Raw genomic sequence first — 22,571 nt, forward strand, 5'->3', positions numbered from 1 at the left:
TACTAAGAATTTCAAGGCAATGACAATAGAGCATTAAATCAAGCATAAAACCCTTTTGAGTGCAGAGCCCTGTGTGACTGCACAGATGCCAGCCCCGTGGCTCTGGCCCTGCTTGGGAGCCATATTGTATCTGATGACCTGGCACCGTTTGGTATCACTTTTGCCACATTGTTCATTGAGGCAGTTGTGAAGGCCAAGATAAATCCAAGAGGAGAGAAATATCCCACTTCTTATCAGAGGTCACCATAATCCAAATAGAGGAAAGACTTGAAAATGATGCTATGGTCATTTCTGAAATTATAATCTACCACACATTTTCTACAAATGATTGATTTATCTTTGAAAAAAAGAACAATATCAAGCTGAAAGTTTATAATAACTACTCTGATTCTAACACTTCCTCCAATTGGGGTACTGATTGAGAACATCAGAGATATCATATCTGATTTAATCTCAGGATTCTTCATTTAAATAGGGGCCATTAACATCATTAATTATATAACTGAAATCATAGAAGGGTGGAAAGTAATCACACAGATAAAAACATTTTTGAATATAGGGATTTGATCAAGGTTTGATGTTAAAAATTATTATAACTCAAGTAATTTCTAGAGAGATATGTCAAAATGGGCTTATGTTCTTCCCTTCTGTCCTATCACTAAGAACCAGGTAACCAAATCACTATACTAGAGTTAGATATTATCAGTACCTAAAGTGGTCATCATAACACAATTTCCCTTTCTACACTCACATGTGCACAAATACTTTCAGCATACACACTTATATAACTAATGTCAGTGTCCTGGACACAGACAAAAATCTCACCTCCTGAATAGAAAGCAGAAGAGCAAAAGAGATAAGTAAAATGGGTTGATTTGGTATTTCTTCCAATTGCAGACCAGAAATATCAAAACCCTAGCACTTCGAGGTACTCATCGGTTTCAGTTTTCCGAACCTATTATTATGACCCAACTTCATTCCACATCTTGAGATTTCAAATGTCATTAGAACATACTTTCCTGTTTTGTCACTATTGCAGTGTGTGCTTCTCCATTACTTGCAAGCAGAATACCACATATACATTAAAGAATTGTTTGTCTCAGTAAAAGAAAGTAAATACTACAAATGCCAATGGGCTCCCCAAGTAAAAGGATTTTTTTTTAAAAAAATAATAAAGCTATAGTTTTCAAGGGTATTTTAAACTGTACATTGCTTTTGGGCAAAATTAAAGTTGAGATGTTGTCTACATAGATGAAATAAGCATCATGTAGTCATTACTAATATGAAAAGCATATCCAAACCAACCTAAGCAGTTTTAGTTTATCTTTATAATATCAAAAGCAGAAAGTTTACCTCTACAAATTTTCCTCTAGAAATTCTAATCTTTCTGTGGTATGATAAGCAAGTAGGTCATGTATATTTTAAATTTCTGTTTTTGAAAGAAATGTTTGATAACTCCTCCTAAACCACACTTCCTTAGCCCAGTCACTTCAATTATTGATTCATTATCCAATTCCACATCTATTTTCTGGTAACTTTGGCATCACATGAGATGCACTCTAGCATATGTCAGCATTGCTTCCTTCAAAACCTGTACAAGGGTAATGGCTGTCCTTCTGCCTGGGGAATCTCAGTCCCCATCCACCTTGTTCCTCCACTCAGCCCAGGCCTCCCTGCTCTTCATTTGGGGAGCAATGCATTGCCCAAGCCTGCAGTTTAGGGTGGAGGAGATGGGAGGAGGGGCTCTGACGCTGGTGAACAGCTGGGGCCCATCACTTCTCATTGCAGGTCTTGGGGAGATGTGGTTGACAGAGTGATGCACAGAGCCTGTCCCAGTTAATGACTTCACCATTCTCCATCATTATCCCCATCATTAGGAAATTAGGAGGACAGAAGGTATTTACTGTAAACCTGCCACCTCCCAAGGAGAGATAAATAGAAACTGATAAATGGGCTCTTCTGGTGCTGTTCGTCTATTAACCTTCTGCTTCCCAGCTCCGGCATATGCATGCCATCCTGCCATTAATATCCAGTAATTGGCATGGCAGCGGGCAATACAATCATACCTTTACTGTGAGTGTTCCCTGCATGCAGTGTGCCTGTGCGAACATACAGTTAGGATCATAATGAAGCTTCACTAAACAGTCCAGTTGAAAGACATTAAGCAGTTGTTCCCTAGCTGTAACACCCGCCTCCCACAGTCATTCAGCACTTAACTCTTCCCTGTCCTAGACACTGGTTGCCACTGCTAATCTTTCTGCTGTCTTTGCACACATTCCAATCCATTCTTCAAAGATACCCTCAATTTGTTTCTTGTTTGCTTGTTTGTTTCTGGCAGCTTCTCTCCCCTCCCTTGATGATTCTTGAACCCATAGGGATAGGGAGTCTATGATTGACGTGATGTGGAGCTACCCTGCCTGGAAAGCTGGCTGGCCCCTTGTCATGGTGGCACAACACAGTTTCACTCATCTTGAGGCCATTGCTGACCACCCATTTGTCACCAGTTGAGAGCACTGATGTTCAGCAGCGTTTCTCCTTAGCATATTCCTTAGCAAATAAGAGACAGAGAAGTTCTATCTCATCAGACCAATTCTCTGCATGGCAACAGACCAGGCAAAACAGCAACAATCGTGGCCTCTTTTCTTAGGAAGAATCCATTTATGTTCACCTGCTAAACTACTCTGGGATCTTGAAGGAGCATGAGTCCAGGAGATCCTGAAAGAGTTGCACAGAAAACAAAGTCTGACAAAGGCAACTCTTTCCTTGTGTAATCCATCTGCTCACAATGTGACTGCAAAATGAACATTTGGTCTCTACTTTCCTGACCTATTTCTCCCCTAGTAAAATTCCAGTGTTTACTACAAAGACTTCACAACAGGGCCTGCCGTGGGCAGACTGCTTCACAGGATGAAACATGAAATGCAAAGATGAGTCATTTCTTAAAAGGATAGGATAGGTTCTATGGAATGAATCAAGCTGATCCTAAACAACTCGAAGGGAAACGAGAATAAAATCAGAAGTCAGACGCAAGGAAGGTTGGAAAAGGAACTGAGAATGGAATGAAGTAATATCAGCAAAGAGATAAAAAGCAATAAAAAGACTGAGAAGAAAATGACATGGCAACCTTATTACTGGTGTTCAGGAACCATAGCCTCTCTGTCAGAAAAATATCAGATCACCCATTTGAGAACTTCATAAAACTAAATGATCAATAGATTATAGCTCTGGCCCTTCTTCCACACAGCATAAAACAAATAATAATATCCCCAATAAATATAACAAATAGTGCACTCTTTCCCAACTCCTGGAGACTTCAGACAGAACATGTTACAGGATCTTTTCACTTCCTCTTCAGGAGGATACTAAGCAGCTTGCCAGACTCCCAGTCAAGCACAGCCTCTCCAGCTGTCTTCCCATCATCCTCCTTTAAATACAGAATCTGGATATAGCTGGGCAGACTTGTGCTCCAGAATGCTCTCATTGTACAGAAAGCCCTGAGGGCAAACTGTCAGGCAGTATTCTTTTAGCTAGGACTCTCCAGGCACTAACACCAGTACATCTCTCTCCTATTATGACAAATGATTTTTGCAATGATGGTGCATTGACATGCTAAGACATGGCTACACATTCTGCCTCCTCATCACTATTTTTATTTCTATCTGCCTTCATAATTTTTATGAAGCTCTTTCAAATGATCTCTTCTGCTTTGCAACAAAAGAGCCCCTCTGGACAAAAGTAGAAAAGAAGACTCAGAAAGGATAAGTAACTTCGTTGGTTCACATATTTAAGAACCAGATTGTTCCTTTTCAAGATCAATTTGTTGCTAACTTGCTAGGCACCAGTCACCGCATTCACTCTGTGTGAGAAAACACTACTGATTCTGCGCAGCAGCACAATGTAGTAGAAATAGAAAGGACCTTGATATCATAACCTTGCTTTACTACTTATTACCTAGACTACCCGACATAACTTTAAAATTTTCCTACCTTTAGTTTTCTCATCAGGTAGATGGAGTGATAAAGAAAGTAACAATAGCCCCTGTTTCATAGCTAGAACTCTACTACTATTATACATGTCCATTTATATTGTTAATATAGACTGATTTATAAAAAGTGCTTCCTGTACACCTTCTCCTTTTTTGGTAATTGATACTCTGTCAGACTGTCTCTTTAGTATAGTTTTTATTTAAAAATATCCCAGGACTCTGAAAATCAGTAAAGGAATGCATTAACAAAACACTGAATATTCAAATTAACTAGAGTTCTTCAGATGCACGGCATGTCCGATTAATTTTCTAAAGATCACAAGTTACAGCAATTAAAAAAAATCATTTCTGCTAAGCTGAGCATATACATAAAGGTGTTATAGGAGTCACCTAAAAGATTAGCTAAGAATCAAGGGATATTTGTACAATACAGCAGGCACTATTACACTGTGAAATTCTTCAGCCATCTTTATCACAAGGGCTTTCTGTAGTTTTCCTTCTTCTTAGGGCTCAGGTATCACAAAGGGTGCTGTACTTCCATTATTATTAAACAGTCCCTGTCTTCCATTCCTCCTCTTCTATGTGAAAAGGCTGATCTCTGCCATTTTCCAGTAGTACATTTGACAATTTTAAGATTTTTAGTTGTTGTTAAGCAAAGTGGTTTTTGTCATGTGGGTATTTTAACCCTTACATTTAAGGTTGCACTCAGATTATCTTCATTCCAGGATTTTAGTTTGGCAACATACTACCTTTCCTCCCTGAGAAGTTTTAAGGAATGAATGGGAGTATTTTCTAATTATCAGGGAGTTCAGAAAGATGCCTGGATATATGATCAGTCAGCAAAATTAATATACCAAATCAGTATACAAATATACAAAGTACAATATACTGAAATCAATTATACAGATTAGCAATAACCATTCTGAACAATGTAAAGAAAATACTTCTCAGGATAGCATTGAAAAGCTAAAAGAAATTCTATTTGGGACTTAGATAAAATTCTCTGAGATACGCAAAGTACACAAACAAAAGGAGAAACAATAAGTAATATTTCATTGACATTAATACTTTTATAATCTAATAAACTCTATAAAAAGGTATAAGGGCACTGTATAGAGTGACAAAAAAATCCCTGCAAATTATATATCTGAAAACAGGCTTAACATCAAAATATGCAAAGAATTCTTACACAAAACTATCCTACAACTATGGAATTTTAAAACAGACAAAAGATTTGAATAAATACTTCTTTAAAGAAGACATAGCTGGGGCTTGGAGTTCGGCCTAGTGGTAGAGTACTTGCCTAGCATGCAAGAAGCCCCGGGTTTGATTCCTTGGTACCACATACTCAGTAAAAGCTGGAGGTGGTGTTGGGGCTCAAGTGCTAAAGCTCTAGCCTTGAGAAAGTCCAAGATCAGTGCTCAGGACCAGAGTTCAGACCCCATGACTGGCAAAAAATAAAGGAAGAAGACTTACCAACAGCCAATATGTTCTTGGAAAGATACTCAAATTCATTAGCCATTGATGTAATACAAATCATAATCACAAATAAGATATCTTATTTATCTACTAAGGACATCTAACATATGACATATATGTAAACTTGTATATGAGTAAAATAAGCTTTAATGGATATTGATGCAAAACAGAGAACAGTCATTTTCATTACCAAGCATAAACACTAAGTCCTCGCTTTTAAAATATGGTGAACTCGATGTTCTTCTGAGACTATCCAGATGTGCATTATTCAGAGCTTTCCATTTTCTGTTTATTTGGCAATGTGAGTTTTTGCCATTTCACAGCTCATTTGCACTTCCACCAGCTTTGCTACACTCATTACTATCTCTGGCAAAAGATTTGGTGAGAGAGGCAGTTGATGCAAATAAAATTTTTAGATTATCCATGCTCTCCTTTCCTACCATGACCATAGCTAATCAAGGATTGACTGTGCAAAGAGCACAGAATGTGGGCATTAGATAAGGAAAGCTTCATATATAAAATCACTAGAAATGCTTTAAGGGGCCATCAAATAGACAGGAACATCTTGGGAAATAATACGTTGCTCTCTTGTTTATGATACCTGAGGATTTATAAACTATCTTGAGTAATTATATACATAAATCATCAATCCGTTTCATTGTGAGTCGTGGAATCTAAAGGTTATATTATTATTTAGTAGGAATTGCAACAATCATTCCATTCAAAAAGCATTTCATGACAGCCTGCTAGGGTCCAGATGTAGTTCCAGACACATGCTGAGGACAGGTAGGTGGTCAGACCCAGCTCCCGGGTCTTACATTTTGATGGAGGAGCAGATAAGTGGCTAAATTATTTCAGTTTAATGATCTAATGCTATTAAAAGTGGTTCCCCAACTGTGAAGAGAAGCCAAGGATTCCTTTACCCAAGTCCAAAAAAAAAAATCACAAAAAGCCTGTTTCTTTTCATAGGAGCTAAAATACCTCAGTAAAGTAGTAAGGGATGAAGAGGAGTTAGACTGTTTAAGTAAAAGAAAGGTAAATTGGCACAGAAATGTGAATATAAATAGCACAGTTGCCATTTTGCGCCAACCACAGCAATTCCTTATCATCACCAGTAACATGTAAATCATGTAGAACCAGACATTAAGTGAAGAAACTTTGACCAGTCATGGAATTGCCTTGTCTTTGGTAGGAAACTTGGACTTGATCCAGTAAATGAAGGAAAACAATTAAGGAATTTTGGCTGTGAGTGGTGTGGCTAAGTTGGTGTTTCAAATTGATCATCAGGAGAGATGGGATGGGTGGGGGAGACTAGGAGAGAGGAGGGTCTGAACAAAAAAAAATCTGTTGAAACTGTCAAGAATGGGAATATTTTAGCTAAACAGGTGATTCCAATGAAGGGACAAAAGAAAAGACTTGAGAAATATTTCGAAAATAACTTCTTAGAACTGTTAAATCATTGACTACAGCACAAAAGGCAGAAAACAGAAGGAACAAGTCGAGTTTTGGTGGTAGATGAGTTCAGTAGTAACCTGGACAAGGTATTCATTAAGAGAAAAAAAAAGGCATATATTTGTATATTCAAATGTAAAATTCAGGTAAAATTAGAGCTGATAATACTCATGTACAATCATCAACAAGTTATAACCATAAATGGACTAGCCAAGGTGATGTTTATGAATTATTGGTTCTCAACTCTGGCCCTACATTGCAACCAATGTTAAAATACGTATGCCCAAGCATTCTCCTAGACAATTTACATAAAAATTGATTGGATAATCTAGCAATAATTATTGTGTTAATTAAAGACTAATCTTATGACTGTTAGCCTGTAAAGAAAGCAAAATAGAAATGGTCAAAGCCTATGAAGAAGTCAAGCACTAGTGGCTCACATCTGCAATCCTAGCTACTAAAGAGGCCAATATATTAAGAATCATAATCCAAAGCCAGCAAAAAAATCTCTGTGATATTTCAATTCCAGGATAACCAGAAAAAGAGCAGGCTGGAATCTTGGCTCGAGTAATAGAGTGCTAGCCAAGCGGGCAAGATAAACACAAGGCCTTGAGTTCAAACTGTAGTTCTGATGTAATGGAAGGAGAAAAAAGAAAGACAAAAAAAAATAGAAGCAAAAGGAAAAGTATTCCATTGACTTCCTACTATCAATCAGATTTGACTTAATCTCTGTGTTAACAATAAACATGGGATACAGCACTGGACTACCGTGTCAGAAATGTGGCCAGGAGGGATCACTACTACACTGTTGGTGGGAGTGCAAACTCGTTCAACCACTATGGAAAGCAGTGTGGCAGTGTCTCAAAAGGCTAAACATAGAACTCCCCTATGACCCAGCAATTCCACTACTTGGCATTTACCCAACCATCCAGAAACAAGGGCATATTAAATCCACTAGCACAACAATGTTCATTGAAGCACTATTCACCATAGCAAAGATATGGAACCAACCTAGATGTCCCTCAGTTGATGAGTGGATCAACAAGTTGTGGTATTTGTACACAATGGAATTCTATGCTGCTGTCAGAAAGAATGACATCACCCCATTTGTTAGGAAATGGAAAAGCTTAGAAAAAATCATATCAAGTGAAGTAAGCCAGACTCAAAGGAACTTAGGCTCAATGGTTTCCCTCATTCGTCATAATCAGTAGAAACCTTGGGCTCTACTAGCAGAGATCTGCAATAGAGCAAAATCTTGATACATAAGGCCATATAGTATGAAACTAATTGAAAGGACCTCCAGGATATTGAAACAAAAGCCATATAACGAACGATTGTTGTCCTTAATGTACTATGTTGTCTCTCATCTCCTTTGCTGTCTCTTGGTTATCTCATATTGTTACAGTATCTCACTTTGTTATCTGATATATTGAATTTATTTGTATTTGGTTATTTGAAATTTGATAGGGAAGGGGGGAAAACCAAGACGAGTGGGGGGTGTGGGGGGGAGGGTACTGGGTACCAAGACATGTGAAAGGGTATCAATGTATGTGAATTAATGCACCTTCTATCTGGCAAATATCATGTAACCCTTTTACTAATTATAATAAAAAAAGAACAGTCTAAAAAAATAAAAAATAAAAATAAACCAATCTCATCTCCCTCAAAAAAAGGAATATATCATTTTTAACTAATCAGATATGATCAATACTTAAAAACAATTTCAAGATCAAATTTAAATGATTTCTGGAACAAATACTACTTCTTGAGAATTTATCTATTTAGCGGAGTTCCCTTTCTTTGTGTTTTTCATAAAGAAAATTTTGGAAGATGGGATAGAACTAGATATATGTATTAACATTTAATTTACAAATAAATATTATAATATTAACAAATTTATATTCTTTACAATATTGCACACCCATAGTGTTAATAGCATGTTTGTTTACCCCCAAATCATTTTATTGGCTGAGGCAACATAAATACCTTGTGTTTGGATGTAAGTGAAAAAGTTATGACCTCTAACTATGGTAATTTAAGTATTAATTTCCATCCATCTCAGCAACTGGCAGCGTCCATCAATTATGCTATTAGCTGTCCACTGACTGCAGCTGCAAAAAGCAGAGTTAGTGTTTAAGCTACTGTCACTCACGTGAAATTTAACAGCTCTAGTTACTGACGCGGGGAGCCTGACAACAACTAAGGGTGGAATGATGGGCCTATAAAGACAGTGTTTCCCAACCCTTGCCTAGACTCACCCTGCATGTGTATCATTTCTTCCTACTTCAGCATTCAAGCTGGCAAAGAGAACACTCTCATGTTGGCTTGTGGCATCATCCTTTTCTAAGTATGAAGAATGTGGGGCAGATCCTCTGAGCCCACATGCAGTCTGCTAAACAGCTGTTCCATATGGTGGACCACAAAGACAAGGCCTATACATATATAAACACAAAGAGGATAAATGTGCTGGCAATAATGTGTACATTAATAGAAAACTAATGCAGAAATAATCCGCACAGCAGAGGGTAGTGGCTACCTCTGGAGGAGATGGATAAGGAAGGAAAGGTAATCAAAAAGCTGGGCAGTTTACCCAACCATCCAGAAACAAGGACACACTAAACCCACTAGCACAACAATGTTCATTGCAGCACTATTCACCATAGCAAAGATATGGAACCAACCTAGATGTCCCTCAGTTGATGAGTGGATCAACAAGTTGTGGTATTTGTACACAATGGAATTCTATGCTGCTGTCAGAAAGAATGACATCGCCCCATTTGTTAGGAAATGGAAAGACTTAGAAAAAATCATATCAAGTGAAGTAAGCCAGACTCAAAGGAACTTAGGCTCAATGGTTTCCCTCATTCGTCATAATCAGTAGAAACCTTGGGCTCTACTAGCAGAGATCTGCAATAGAGCAAAATCTTGATACATAAGGCCATATAATGTGAAGCTAATTGAAAGGACCTCCAGGATATTGAAACAAAAGCCATATAATGAATGATTGTTGTCCTTAATGTACTATGTTGTCTCTCATCTCCTTTGCTGTCCCTTGGCTATCTCATATTGTTATAGTATCTCACTTTGTTATCTGATATATTGAATTTATTTGTATTTGGTTATTTGAAATTTGATAGGGAAGGGGGGAAAACCAAGACGGGTGGGGGGTGTGGGGGGGGGAGCGTAATCGGTACCAAGACATGTGAAAGGGTATCAATGTATGTGAATTAATGCACCTTCTATCTGGCAAATATCATGTAACCCTTTTACTAATTACAATTTTAAAAAAAAGCTGGGCAGAGAGAACTAATATGCTGAATTTTGTTATACCTTTATACCCCTTGGGTTTTATAGGACTTTGTAGGTTGTCTGCTCTTCATTGTTGTTTGGGGGTTTTGTTGCCAGTCCTGGGGCTTGAACTGAGGGCCTGGGCACTGTCCTTGGGCTTTCTCAAGACTAGTGCCCTACCACTTGAGCCTCAGCACCACTTCTGCATTGTTCTGTGTATGTAGTACCAAGAAATCGAACCCAGGACTCTATGCCCACCTGGCAAGCACTCTACCACTAGGCCATGCTCCTGTCCATATTCTTCTTAATTTATTGTTTCTTTCTTGAATATGCAGTTTGTTCCAGACCCCTTCTTGAATGCCCAAATCCACTGATCCTGAAGTCCCTCAAATAAAATGACACAGTATCTGTACATGCTTTATGCTGTAGATGCTTTACACCATCTCTAGATGAAATAGGATACGGAATACATTGCAAATATGTCAGAAGTCACTAGAATATATTTGTTAGAAAATGACAAAAATGTGTGTATATATACATATACATGGAAAATATTTTTCTTACATAGATTTCCATACTTTTCTATATTTGTTCATATACATGTAATTTTGGTAATTTTTGTCATAAAGGTGATGCACAGAGGGGTTGCAGTTATGTAAGTCAGCTATAGAGTACATTTCTTTTTTAACAATGTCCCTCCTTTCCTCAACTTTCTCCCAGTTTTTCCCCCCAAGTTGCATGGTTCATTTCCAACACAGTATTTACTGAGTATCACTGCTGAATTACTTCTCTCTTTTTCCCATCATTTCTGTGCTTCCTCCTCCCCTTCTCAAATCAGATAAACTTCAAATCAGATAAACATAAGATAAAATGTACAGAAATCAAAAACAGTGACAAAAGGGGAAAATTGGGGCGGGGGAGTCATGCAAAAAGTAAAATGAAAAACCTGTTTTTCACTTCTTGAACTTCAACGGACATCTTTTTTTTTTTTTTTTTTTTGATCAGTCATGGGACTTGAACTCTGGGCCCGGGTGCTGTCCCTGAGCTCTTCAGCTCAAGGCTAGTACTCTACCACTTAAGCCACAGCACCACTTCTGGTTTTTTGCTGGTTAATTGGAGATACATGTTTCATGGACTTTAGTGCCCAGGCTGGTGTTGAACTGCTATCCTCAGATCTCAGCCTCCCGAGTAGCTAGAATTACAGGTGTGAGCCACTGGCAATAAGCATCATTTTATATGAGCATATGGACAGAGCTGTTGATCCTTTGTGATCCTCTCCTAAGAATGTCCTCCTTTTGTGTCCCCCTGTGAATATTTAGAGTCCTCTTTATTATGTCCATTTGTAACTTTTTGTCTTTCACTGTCCATTGGATTTATAGGCATAGTCTAATGGCTACAAATGGAGAAACCTATGAAACCTGTTTTTGGGGCCTGGGTTATGTCAATATAATTTTTTCCAAGTCTTTCCATTTCCTTATAAATGGGGCTATGTCTTTCTTTCAGGTATAAGAATTACATTATGTATATTTGCCATACTTTCTTGATCCATTTGAGAAGCATCTGGATTGATTCCATATTTTAGCAATGGTAAAAACAAAACAGAAAAAAAATTAAAAAATGCTTCAATGAACATGGTCCTGCTGGTGGCTTTAATGAGATCTGCTTTGTGGTCAAATGGATAAATGCCCAGAAGTGAGATTGCTGGGTCTTTCAAGGAACCTCCATACTGCTTTCCAGAGTGGTTGAACAAGTTTACATTCCCACCAGCAGGGTAGTAGTGTTCTCATTTGGCCACGTCCTATCCAGCATGTTATTGTTAGGTTTCTTGATAATGGCTGTTTTAAATGAGGTGAGGTGGAATCTCAGTGTTGTTTTCATTTGCATTTCTTTTATAGTCAGAGATGTTCAACATCTCTTCGTGTATCTATTGCCCATTCTTTCTTCTTCTGAGAAGTCTTTAAGTCTTTAGTTCATTTACTAACTGGGTTGCTGCTTTTTTGAGGCTTTTGGGGGGTTAATTTTTTGAGTTCTAAATATATTTTAGGTATGAGGCCCATATCTGATTCATCGCTGGCCCGTCCCATAGTATTTGGAGGGTATCTGGTCTTCATTGAGTGCTTTGATCTATTTGGAATTGGTTCTGGTGCAGGTTGATAGATAAGAATCTAGCTTCAGTTTTTTCACATGTATAGCCACTTCTTCAGCACCATTTGTTGAGGAGGCGGTCTCCTTCCACCCTGTGTTTTTGGCTAGCTTATCTAAGATTAGGTGGCTATAGGTCTGTAGATTCATTTCTGAGTTTTCTATCTTATTCTCTTGATACTCAGTCTTATTCTTGTGCAAGCTATATTACTATAGCTTTGAAATCGAGTTTCAAGCTTAGTATTGATATTCCTCCAGCAGTTCCTTTCTGCTAATCATGTTATTGCTATTCGGGGTTTGCTATTATTTCATATGAATTTTTTGATTGCTTCCTCTGTATCACTGAAGAATGTTGTTGGGATTTTGATGGCTATTGCACTGAATTTTCAATCATAGCTGATTGAACTCATGAGTTTGAACCTGTGAATAGAGAAGAAAGATGATTTTCTTTCTCATGTCTTTTTTTTTCTTTCCCTAAGTACTTATTTAGTAAATTAATTACTACTTAGTGTTTTGAGAAAGTGACTTGTATTTAGGCCTGGTTGACATCAAACTCATAATCCTCATGTCTCAGTCACCTGAGTTCTGGGATTACAACAGGCATACACCACTATGTACAGCTCACATCTTCAGTTCCGATTATCATTGGCTATAATAGAGAATTGGATCTATTGTAGCAAACGTGTTGTTTAAAGCAAATCAGTGTATCTGATTTTAGTCAGTCAGATTTATCATTTATATATAGAATGTATATTATAATTTCTATTATTTCAGGGCCTAGTATACTATCATTGAAAATATTTTCTGTACTATGTATTTCTTTTCACCATCCTTACTTTCTATTAGGAATATTAAATGTTATTATTTTATTTATGTCATGTTTTTCTATATTTTCTCATAAAATATATGGACTAACATTTGAATTTTTTCCTAATGAGAAATGTGCTACAGTACAATAATGTATTACTTGGGTTTTCCACAAATTTTGTATAATTTTAGTTCAATTTTGAAGCTTCCCCTTTTTTGGTGCGAGTACTATTATAACATTTAATTATAACAAAAATTTTTTAACTGGATGGCAGACAAAAAATTATTTGTGGCATTATTATTAGTCACCAACCTTACATATATATCATGGTATTTTATATGAATCATTTCATTTTTTAAAATGAAAAAATGTCTGCTCTGATGCATGCCTGTAATCCCAGGCACCAGTGATTCTTGAAAGATCAGGATTCAAAGCCAGTATAAGCAAACCACTGAGGAGTAATCTTGATCAACAAGCCAGATGTAATTTGGACCGACAATCCAAGCTACTTGGAAAGCACAGACAAGAGGATTGCAATCTAAAGCTATGATAGGTAAAAATCTGAGACCTCATTTAAAAAAAAAAACTTAACACAAGGCAAAAATGGGCTGGTAATGTGCTTCAACTGTTAGAATCCAAGCCCCAATATTATCACCTAACACAAACACACGCGCGCACACACACACACACACACACACACACACACACATACACACACACAATTAAATCTGGCATAAAGTTAGTGAATTAAGAGGTAAAGAACTAAAGGATGATTGTCTTGATGACTGTTTCCACAAGTATTCTGATAAGTCTAAATTAGCTGAGATTATGCAGAAGCAGTATGTTTCCCATCCTGTGTTTGAATCATCCATGCCACTCCTTTAGGTCATGAAACATGTGTCTGCTTATCTCAAGCACTTTCAGCTACTTAGAGCATATTGTTTTTAATTAAGCACCTGTTATATGCAAGCCATTGTGATTACTAATGTGCAGGATGTGAAAACAATTGAGCAGAACCCACAATGAGCCTACCTTTTAGTAATGGGAGATAAATATGCTCAGAAGTAATTATAATGGGAAGGTTTAATGTGATAGATGCAAAATGGAATATGATAGATGAGTAGGAAGTGAGAGGATAGATTTACAAATGACTGCTGGATCCACCTTTGAAGGATAGAACTGGAACTTTACAAATGCATTTGTCCTTTCTTACCCTTAGCCCATGGAAAACACTACTTTAGCTGCTTATAGACTTTTACATATTCCATTAGCCTAAGTAATTCTCACTTACCCCTATTTTTCTCAGCTTTGTTGCCTGCCTTTCAGAGAGCCTTCTAGCTCCCCATTCTCAGTTACTAAAGTCTGGGCTTGCTGCTTTTTCTGTGTGTGCCCTCCAAAACCTAGTAAGTGAACTCTAGGCTTTTGCCATAGTATATTGTAATTCCAATCTAGATAACAAGGGGAAATACTTCTGTGCTGTTGAATATTTAGCTACAAGTCCACAGGATATGTGTGTGGACAGATATCTGTGGGAAGAAGTCTTTTTAGCTATGACAGAAAAGAGAAAAATAGATAATAGATTGTACATCTCTTCCTCAGCCTGGCTCCTGGGGTTGAGTCTGACATTACTTTGTAAGGCAGGTGCACAAGCAAGGACACTGGATAATTCAGGTACTAAAGTGTAATGTAGAGATTGAGCTTGGTGCATAGTTCATATTTTGCTGAATATTGAGTGTTATTTCAGCCTAATGGCAAGATGGTGCCCTGGTAATGTTTCAAGGATGAGAATGTTGAAGACTAGCAACCTACATGTAGAAGGTTATCAGCAATGACAACATTGCTTGAGAGTAGACTATACTTTGTTCACTGGGTTACTAGAGTTAGTACAACATAGGACACAATTTATAATCATTTCAAAACTATAGACTAAATGAATCTTACATGGAATTAGAACTCACCAATCATTCCTTCTAATTCAGTACTCATTACCACTCTATTCAATTGAATCCTGCTTCAAAAATATAGAATATATATTTCTTAAATGCATATGCTCTTACTTATAAGCTTCCATAAGAACTATTAGAGCTGGATATATATTCCTCTGAATCCTCTTACCTTAGCTGATAGCTCCTTATCCTAAAGGTTTATAGGAATGACAAATTGTACTGGGTAAAGAGACTTGTTCTTTATACTTAAGTGTATAAATAGGAATTAATGCAAAGATTCACACGCTGTGCATCTTTCATTTTTCTCATACTGTTTCAAGCCATGTCCATTAAAATATGTTTAGCAGGTACAAGTGAATGACTTTTAAATAGGAGATAGCCCACTCTGCTACAGTTTGATAAATACTGATTAAGTTTCAAAACTATGAGCAAAGAATCGGTGACCTCTTATTTTGAAATATGACCCTATTTGATGAATAATAACACTTTTTATTTAGACTATAGCATACCTAAAAATTTCTGGACATCATATATGCTGCATTGGATGGTAGGTAAATAGCAAAACACGTTCTCAACATAATATAGTACAGAGGTTGAGTATCCTAAGCAGTATTTTCAGTTACAAGATTGCTTCTATGTGTTGCAGGCAAAAATCTAATCTAATGTTAAAATCTCCCTAGGAGATGTAATTTTCATAGTGGTGGAAAAAATGCATAGCAGCCAAACAGATTTATTAATTTACTCAGCTTATGTATTATTAAATGATTATGTACAGGTTGTGGAATACAAGGGAACTGTCCTGAACTCTGGCCTTGGGCCCTGTCACTGAATTCATTTTTGCTCAAGGATAGTATACTACCACTTGAGACAAAGTGCCACTCTGGCTTTTTCTGGGATTAACTGGAGAAAATAGTCTCATGGATTATCCTTCCCTGGCTGTTTTCAAACTGTGATCTTCTGATCTCAGACTTCTGAGTAGATAGGATTATATTTATGAGCCAAAGAGAACTGTATTCTTAAGGGATCACTCTTGTACCAAAATAATTCAAGCAGAGTTAAAACTGCACCGATTTTAAGGAAAGAAATTAAAGAGGACACCAGGAAATGGAAAGACATCCCATGCTCATGGGTAGGGAGAACCAATATAGTGAAAATGGCCGTACTGCCAAAATTGATATACAAATTCAATGCAATCTCCATCAAAATCCCAAAGACATTCTTTACTGAAATAGAAGATATAATCCAAAGGTTCATATGGAACAAGGAAAGATCTAGAATAGCCAAAACAGTTCTAGGCAAAAAGAGCAATGCTGGTAGTATTACAATACCAGATGTCAAACTCTACTATAGAGCCATAATAACAAAAACAGCATGGTATTGGCACAAAAATAGACCAGAAGATCAATGGAACAGAAGATCCAAAAATAAAACCACATACCTATACTCAACTTGTATTTGACAGAGGAGTCAAAGATATACAGTGGAACAAACAGCCTATTCAATTATTGGTGCTGGCAAAACTGGGCAGCCACATGCAGAAAACTAAAAATTGACTCTAGCCCCTTGCCATGCACAAGCATTAACTCAAAATGGATCAAAGACCTCAATATCAGACAGGAAACCTTGAAACTGCTACATGATAGAGTTGGAGAGACACTGGAACTCATAGACACAGGCAAAAAATTCCTGAACAGAATCCCAGGGTCACAACAGATTGGAGAGAGACTCAATAAATGGGACTACCTAAAAATAAAGTTTCTCCACAGATAGAGGCATAGTCACTAAAGTAGAAAGACAGCCAACCAACTGGGAAGATATTTACCAATAAAACATCAAACAAATGCTTAATATCCAGTATCTACAGGGAGCTCAAGAAACAAATCCCCCCAAACCCAACAAACCAATCACTAAATGGGCAAGGGAACTAATGAGAGACTTATCAAAAGAAGCGGTTAAAATGGCAGAAAAGCATATGAGAAAATATTCATCATCCATGGTCATAAAGGAAATGCAAATAAAAACAACCCTAAGATATCACCTTACCCCAACAAGAATGGCCAAGATTTTGATCTCAGACAATGACAGTTGTTGATGGGATTGTGGAGAAAAAGGAACCCTATTGTACTGCTGGTGGGATTGTAAGCAAGTTCAGCCACTCTGGAAAGCAGTGTGGAGGTTTCTTAAAGAACTGAAAATTGACCTTCCCTACGATTCCACCATACCACTTCTGGGCATCTATCCTGAACATCATAACCCAAGATATGATAAGGGCACCTGCTCAGCTATGTTCATCTCTGCACTATTCACAATAACCAGGCAATGGAACCAATCCAGATGCCCTACTACAGATGAATGGATACAGAAAATGTGATACATCTATATCTATAGATATAGATATAGATATACAATTGAATTCTACATAGCCAACAGACAAGAGAAAGTAATGGCATTTGCAGGGAAGTTGATGAATCTATAAGGAATCATGTTGTGTGAGACAAGACTAAAGGAACAAAAGGCACATGGTATCCTTAATATGTGGCTATTAGATCCAAACATTACAAAAGCGAGGACTCAATATTTGTGTACCAATGCTATGGACATGGTATTGGAAATATAAACACAACTACATAGACATAAAAATCTGATTCTATAGACAAAATGTTTTATTACATAAATTAATACTTATCTATGACATACAAACTCTCAGCCTAATTTTAATTATGTTCTAAAATCTAAGTGCCAGTGATTGTATATAGAGATTCCATTTTGAATACTTGTTTGTTAAACATATCATTTGAAATTGATGTAAATATTAAGTGAAGTAAGCCAGACTCAAAGGAACTTAGGCTCAATGGTTTCCCTCATTTGTCATAATCAGTAGAAACCTTGGGCTCTCCTAGATGTACAATAGACCAAAACCTAGATACCATAAGGCCATATAGTATGACTCTAAATGAAAGGGCCTCCAGGATATAGAATCAAAAGCCATATAATGAGTGACTGTTGTCCTTAATGCACTATGTTATCTCTCACTTCTTTTGCTGTCTCTTGGTTATCTCATATTGTTACAGTATTTTACCTTGTTATCTGATATATTGTATATATGTTTATTTGGTTATTTGAAATCTGATAGGGAAGGGGAGAAAACAAAGATGAGGGGAGGGTTGGGGGGAAAGGGGACCAAGATATGAGAAAGGGTATCAATGTTTGTGAAGTAATGCACCTTCTATCTTGTGAATAGCCCTTCTATTAATTACAATAAAAACATGAAAAAATTATGTAAAAATCAATGTTAATAAATTCTTTAATTAAAAAATTCATACTGAAAAAAAAACTAGTACTCTACAATTTGAGCAATATCTTCATTTCAATTAGCTTTTCGCTAGTTAAGTATCTTGGATTTTTCTGCTTGGGCTGGCTTTGAACCACCATTCTAAGATCTGGGCTTCTTGAGTAGCTAGGATTACAAGCATGAACCACCAGTACCTGGCTCTGTGAAGATTTTTGCAGTTAGTTTTCAAGCTTGTAATAATATTCAGTTCACTCTTTGAAGAACAAAAGAAATCACATACTTTATGCAAGCGTTATATGAAAAAATCACTTACAAACCTTCTATTCTTGTGACCAAACTGTAGGACAAGTTTAAAGTACACACTTTTATCAGTGTGTTTAGTCCTTCAATTTGACTTATTTGATTAGATGACAGATCTAAATGATGCAAATTCTGTATATGATCAATGGCTGTTATCTTGGTGATGGATGTTATTGCAGTGCAGATTGAGGGAATGAAGCGTTGATACTAAAGGTAACTCTGATATGCTGCAAAAGAAAAAACATATAAAACATGTAAAACTACGATTTCAAAGGCATGAGCTTTTAATTAAAATTAAGGAAACTGGGGGCCGGGAATTTGGCCTAGTGGTTAAAGTGCTTGCCTAGCATGCATGAAGACCCGGGTTCAATTCCTCGGTACCACATACATAGAAAAAAGCCGGAAGTGGTGCTGAGGCTCAAGTGGTAGAGCTCTAGCCTTGAGAAAGTCCAAGGACAGTGCTCAGGCCCTGAGCTCAAGCCCAGGACTGGCAAAAAAAAAATATTAAGGAAACTGCATTAAAAAAAACTGCATCAGTTTTTACAAAATTATATGTCCCTGCTGCAGTTACCCCTGATATGTCAACTCTGGGATGTTCTAAGCTAGATGGCTTGTACAGCGGTCTATTTGAAGATTTATGCACAAAGTATATGATATCAGCAAACTAGGATTTTGCACCTCTACTTTCAAAAGAAGAAATAAACTGTGGCAATAACAATGGAGATTTGTCCTGACAGTGAAAAGGTAAAACAAATACCCCAGGATCATTTATTTTTAAAATGAATTGATACTTTGTTGAAATGGAAAAAGTATTTCTTCATTTAAAGATTTTACATAATAAAACTAAAAATAGATTATGGAAATAACAGAATTTCCGGCACATTGAGCTACAGCTGATTGTCTGACCAGCTTATAAAATTAAGAAATCCTCTGTACACCCCCTCCCCCTCTCCCTAATTTTGTGACAGTCTATGAGACATCCTTTGCTTTGCCAGACTCCCAACCAGAAAGTCAAAATATTAGGAAACCAGTTATAAAAGGAGGTGACTCATCTAAAAATATTTGCATTCCACTTCCCACTGAGAAAGAAGCTTTAGGAAGTGTTCTAGTAAGTTGGAAATGACAATACTTTTAAGAAAGCCAAATGAGAGTTCAAGTAGAACTGAAACTGCCTGTGCAGAGGATTAACAACTTAAATGTCTGTCTTAAAAAAAAAGACTTTTAGTTTGACATCAACTTTACTTGTCTTGTTTGGATGCTTGTTTTCTACCATCTTTCCACTTTGTGGTTCTGTCTTCAATATTTCATAACTTGTTTGTATGTGCTGCTAGAACTACATGGCTCTTACGTTAGGCAATACCTTTTGCTAATGACCATGTTTCCAAAATCCTGATTGGTTACACATCTTTTCCTGTAATCCCACTTTATTCTCATGGGATGAATGTCCTAGAGTATATTATAAGCTGTGTTCCGAGGATCTTGGTCTATGCACTTGCCCTACATGAAACTCACAATCCTTTCTCCCATCTGACAGGCAGGGATATGTAGGGTATTCTGCTCACAGCACCATAGAACCTAGCTGAGATTGCAGATACAATGGCTACAACTAAGTAAGCTCTGTGTAGCCACAGGTGCTGGTGGCTCCCATCTGTCATCTTAGCTACTCAGAAACCTGAGATCTAAGTATCACAGTTTGATGCCAGCTCAGGCAGAAAAGTCCATGAGACTTATCTTCACGAAAGTAACCCAAGAAATCCAGAGTGGAGCTGTGGCGCAAGTGGCAAGAGCACTCACCTTGAGCTTCATCAAAAGTGTTCAGGGACAATGCTCAGGCCCTGAGCCCTAAACCCCAAAACCACCACACACAAAAAAGAAAAAAAGAAGCCCCATTCCACTGCTAGGTGTTGTATCTTGATCCTGGGATACATCTATTCAATGCAACCCTTTTTCTAATTTATATAGAAATCTTCTTCAGAATGCTCAGAAATGGGCTTGTCTCAGTATCTGTCATTCCAATAGTTTGTGTCATTCCTTCTTCAAATTATTGGGTGGATTATTTTCTTGGATAATCTATCTCAAATGACATTAATGGCTGTGAAATATGGCTGTCACTATCTCCATCATCCTATTGAGGGGCTGACTAGACTCCAGAAAGAGAATTCATGTTGCCACCATGGATAACTATAAAGGGAGAGAAATGAGAATGAACAGAGAGATGCCCTCAAATAAATGCAGGACATAGAACAATAATGGAACAATAATGATAGGTATAAAACATTAAGCATTTGTGGAAATAAATAGAATTTGATATCACAAATAAGAAATCTCAGCACATACAAATTAAAAAAATAACTTAGATTAATGAACTTCAGAATAAATGCAGGATGTGAAAAGAAATACAACAATACTATGAGACTACTATATAATACTATACTATAATATAATAATACAATACTATAAGAATAGGAAGCCAGGCCAGGAGTTTGACCTAATGGTAGAGTGCTCAACTAGCATGCACAAAAACATACCACATACACAGAAAAAGCTGGAATTGGTGCTGTGGCTCAAGTGGTAGAGTTCTAACCTTGAGAAAGTCCAAGGGAAGTACTCAGACCCTGAGTTTAAGCCCCAAGACTAGCAAAAAAAAAAAAAATAGGAACTGGGCAACTATGGCTCATACCTGTAAGTCCAAGCTATTCAGAAGCTATTTCTAATGGTGAGATCGAGTGGTTCAACTCCAGACTAGGCAAAAAAATGAGTCTGGAAGAGTCCACCTTTAAAATTACCAACAAATAATCTGGTTTGATGCAAGGTGAAGGTATAGGTGGCAGTTGAGCAAACATGAGGCACTGAGTTCAAATTACTGTGTGCCCAACAATAAAAACGGAATATAAATGTTCTCGCTGAAGGTTCTGGGGGAAGGCTAACTGATCTATGTCATCTTGGAAAATAGTACTGCAGTCTTTAGTCTCACACTAAACGGAGCAGAAATTACACCTAAGCAAACTCTAGCTGGCACATACTGCCTCTCTGGTGTACATGTTAATAATTCTGACAGCAATAGAGATGTATACTAAAACTCAATAAGGACTCAACAGATGGCAGAGGGTCAGAGTCCAGTTTCTCACTGTTGAAGTAGGACTATATAGATAAGAAAATAGAGGTGTCTAGAATGATAGTTTCAGTAAGATTGAATATTTTGTTTAATAGAGTAGACACTTGTAATCCATAAGTATATGACTCCCAGGAGACCACTGTCACAGAAAAAAAATATTAAAAGCTTCATGATACATAGAAAGCTTGGCGCTTCACTACAGATGCTTGACTCGTTTTCCTTATGATGTTGTTGACCTGGTACTAAATATATAAATCTAGAAATACAAAGTCTAAAATTTTCACTTAATCACTTGACTTGCTTTCGGTCACGAGTTGTGGGGTTATTAAGTAGTTGTATGAAAAGGACCTTTTGTTTTTGCAAAGTATATTTTCACAAAATTAGAGTCCTGAGAACACAGTAGATGGAAAGAATAAACAAATGTGGTAGGCTTATTGCTTAGAGACAAATCATTGCATTCAGAAATGTTTATAGATATATATTTATTTACTATGTTCATTTAAAGACCTAATATAATTGTTACTACACCACAACACACATCTTACATCCAGAACTTTCTCAAAAAAAAAAAAATAGAGATCAGAGCTTCTTGGAGAAATGGCTAATTACAGGACTGGAGCAGTAGTGTCACATACCCACACCACAACAAAACAATGATAACATGTCAATGAGCAGACTAAGTGACCGTGGTCTAATTGTCAAAGCTGTAGCAATCTGTGCAGCAATATATATATATATATATATATATATATATATATATATAT

At 37.0% G+C, this 22,571-nt stretch overlaps 1 long non-coding RNA gene across 1 annotated transcript in view; it reads right to left on the bottom strand.

Annotated features, from left to right (window-relative positions):
• LOC150055556 (uncharacterized) overlaps nucleotides 1-18,826 on the bottom strand; it is a 30,214-nt gene extending 11,388 nt beyond the window's left edge. Inside the window, exon 1 of the long non-coding RNA XR_016537445.1 lies at nucleotides 18,710-18,826. This is a non-coding gene — a long non-coding RNA (uncharacterized LOC150055556). The remainder of the gene's footprint in view (nucleotides 1-18,709) is intronic.
• Between the last annotated feature and the right edge of the window lie 3,745 nt (nucleotides 18,827-22,571).

The sequence above is a fragment of the Megascapheus bottae genome, chromosome 13, assembly GCF_031878675.1.
Source record: "Megascapheus bottae isolate mThoBot1 chromosome 13, mThoBot2.hap1, whole genome shotgun sequence".
Taxonomy (NCBI): Eukaryota; Metazoa; Chordata; class Mammalia; order Rodentia; family Geomyidae; genus Megascapheus; species Megascapheus bottae.